This window comes from Priapulus caudatus, unplaced genomic scaffold (assembly GCF_000485595.1).
Source record: "Priapulus caudatus unplaced genomic scaffold, Priapulus_caudatus-5.0.1 Scaffold258, whole genome shotgun sequence".
Lineage (NCBI taxonomy): Eukaryota > Metazoa > Priapulida > Priapulimorpha > Priapulimorphida > Priapulidae > Priapulus > Priapulus caudatus.
In genome coordinates this window covers 165,189-168,896 of record NW_014577319.1, presented here as the reverse complement: position 1 = coordinate 168,896, position 3,708 = coordinate 165,189, and positions in this window count along the sequence as shown.

Genomic DNA, 3,708 nt, shown 5'->3' with positions numbered 1-3,708 from the left:
CTGAAGGGTAAGACGTCAAAGAACAATAAGGCCGCCCCCCCCCTGCAATACATGACAATGTACATTGATTGAACAATAAGCATGCCAATACATGACAATGTACATTGATTGAACAATAAGCATGCCAATACATGACAATGTACATTGATTGAACAATAAGCAGCCAATACATGAGCAATGTTAACATTGAAATTGAACAATAAGCATGCAATAGAATGACAATGTACATTGAATTCGAACAATAAGCATGCAATACATGACCAATGCTACATTGATTGAACAATAATGCATGCCAATACATGACAATGTACATGAGATTAACAATAAGCATTTGCCAATATGCATTGTAATTAGATTGAACAATAAGCATGCCAATACATGACAATGTACATTGATTGAACAATAAGCATGCCAATACATGACAATGTACATAGATTGTGAAAGAAGTGTGGATACCAGAAATCAGGGTTAGACACTAACCATTTTAGTTCATTAGTCCACAGGACTAGTAAAGAAAAAATGTACTAGCCTCCAAGTTTCTACTCGTCTTGCGAAGGACTCTTCACTGTGGCGCAGAGCGATGAGACTTGTGATGTGCCAGGAGGTAGGTGGGGTAGGGAGGGTGTGAGCCCCTTGTATCTCTAGGGGGTAAGGGGACTCTCCCAGGGTACAGCGGTGTCCCCCCAGAAAGGTTTGGTAAAAAAACATTCAATCTGTATAAAATACAGGTAATTTGATATGGATCATAAGATTAAAATAAAATTAAATAAAGTTTTAATTCGAAAATAAAATTTCGGCCTCTTTGATGAGAATCGTGGATCGTCACTTATCACAGGCAAGGAATTGGCCTCATTTATAGCTACAAACGGTTTCCCGGCGGTTGTTGTTGTGTGTTGTTGTTGTGTATATTGTGTTGGTATGGTCGTCTGCTAATGAATCCTCGTAGGCCTTGTCTCGAGTGAGGTTAAGTGCTGCGAATCTAACCCTTGCCGTTGGTCAAGGCTGGAAGCAGCTTGACTAATCGTGTAGGACCTGCCGGTTTTTTCCAATAGTGGGCATTGTCTAATGGGGTTCGGCCAGTTACTAATCGCTTGGATAGATGGCGCGCGTGACTGGTCGGGTATCACTGACTAAACAATGCGTCTAGTTTACGGAAGGGAAAACCGGGCAGAAGTAGAAGTGCAAAGCATCTGGAGGGAAAGCTGATCTGCACCGTACACGTACGCTGGCGTGCGTGCTGCACGTACACGTGGGTGCGCGGCGCTAGTGGCGACAGACAACGACGTGTGCACGTACACCGTTATGCGTGCGTGTGCACGTACACGTGGCGAGTCGTGCGTGGTGCGTGTGCACGTACACGTGCCGTGCGCGCATGGCACGTACACGTTGTGCGTGGTGATGCAATACACGTGCGTGCGTGGCACTACACGTGTGCTGCGTGCGTCGTGTTGTGCACGACGTACACTTGTGTTGCGTGTGTGCCACGTACACGTGCGTGGCGTGCATAGGCACGTCCACGTGTGCTGTGTGTGTGTGGTGGTGTGTGCGTGCGTGTGAACGATTTACACGTGCAGGCGATGCGTGGCACATACACATTGCGTGCGTGAGTATGCACGTTACAGTGTGGTGCGCCGCCCCCCCCCCCCCCTGGTGTGTACGTGCGTGTGCACGCTACAAAGTGCCTGCAGTGCATGTACAGTATGGCCACGTAAACCGTGTGCGCGCGCGTGCGTGTGCATAACGTACGCGGCGGTGGTGGGTGCGTCGGTGCGCGTACACCGTGCGCGGTGGCGTGCGTGGCGTGTCGTAACATGCGCGCGTGCGTGGGTGCGGTGTTGGCTGCGTCGTCGTGCACGTACACGTGTGTGCGTGCGTGTGCCGTACACGTGCGGGTGCACTTTCATCAACTCGTTTGATCGCCACACACCATTTCATCTCAGCTTGGGTCCACTGGGCCCACTGTTTCGCTGAACAGGCATGGTCTTGCATTTACTTTTTGCTAGGATCGTTCTGTGCCCCTCGAAGCATCATGCCGCTTAACAGTTCCAAACGATAGTTTGTAGGTGCACGGTAAAAACTACCAGACATACAAGCCTGCACCACAGGTCATACCCTTGGGCTGGGTCATACTCTAGCCACGGCGTAGGACGATTTCCACCGCTGGCTGGAACGCACGCATCCTTTGTCTTATCATAGCACGGCTGGCCATCTGAGATTTCTCCTCTGCGAATTTACGTTTGGGAGGTGGAGCGGAGCGTCCGTCCAAATACTTTCACATAACAACCGTCATGTTAGTAAATTATTACTATGGATAAGGAGTGTAACCTCACTATTAGTCATACATTGTAATAGACTGCTTCCAAGTAACGAACACGCATGCGAGTGTGTGCGATGTGAATACCCCTATGAGAGTCCTATAACTGATTAGTTGCGTCATTTCTACAATCAGACGTTTGTTTCTATGTTCAACAGCAACTGTCAAGCAATCGATTGTAGACTGTGTTCGGTTGCGCCATTGTTTAAAATGTTGTGTACTGCCGATTAGGGTCTAGCAGGCTTTAGAGCTTGCACAGAGCGGCTAGCGTCTACTGTCGACTTGACGACTCGCGCGTCTAAAGGCGAAACGGTTAATGGGACGAGTTATATTATACTCTTTGGATCTTGGGTGAGAGACCGCTGCCGCCGGTAGCAAGATCGATGGGATAAATTGACGGTTGAGGGACGGAAAATATAACTAGGCCCGCCGGACTAACTGATATGGAAATCTACTAGTCCTCTGATTTTTTGACTAGTCTCGGACTAACGGAACTAGTGTGTGAGTGTCGGACCGAAATGATATAATTTGATACTTTAACAACGTATTTCCACTGTACGTACATGCTTGTATAGTACATTGCTATATATATTATTATATATTATATATAGAAGAGAGGAGGAGAGTAGAAGCTGCGTACACACTGAGCGGAGAAAAGTGCTTTCACGACGACTAAAATAGGACGCGGCTTGTTAGCACGGCTTTGCTTAGCCGCGAATGACCTCCGGCTTGGCTAAGCGCGCGAATCATATTCCGCGCCAACCTAAGCAGGTATATTCGGCACCACGCTGGCCGCTATTGCTCACCTAGACTGGTACCCGTTCGCTGCACGACGTTAGTGTAGCGTGTGGAATGCGACAGAGGATAACAGTCTATATTATTCCTGGCTAGCTAAGCTCGAATCTCGTGATAACTCGTGTGAGAACGCTTATAACCGAACTTAGCACCAAGACTAAGCCGATGCGAAAATTCAAAATCTACGTCACGACGACGACATGGAAACCGATCATCACACTGATAGGCAACGTTCTCTCGTCACTCGTGGCATCCTCTGGACACAGATTGAGCTCGCTTCGAAGCTCAGCCGATTCACATGCGAAATGATGCTGTTTGTACATCCTTAATTCTGTTGTTATTACTTGTGTGTTTTTGTAGTTTTTCTGAAGTTCAGTGTGCTGAGGGATAGAAGCAGAACGAGGGCCAAAGGCGAATGAAGGGGAGAATTTGCACTCAAGGTGGAACAGCGTTACGTTAGGGAAGGACAGTGAGGAGAGCTAGAAACACCGTGAAATCGCAGTGTAATCGCACGTGAGACGAGACGAGCGACGCAATGTCTGGTCGAGAGAGATACACTGAGAAGAGAGAAGAGCTGAGGAACCACTAAAGCTACAAAT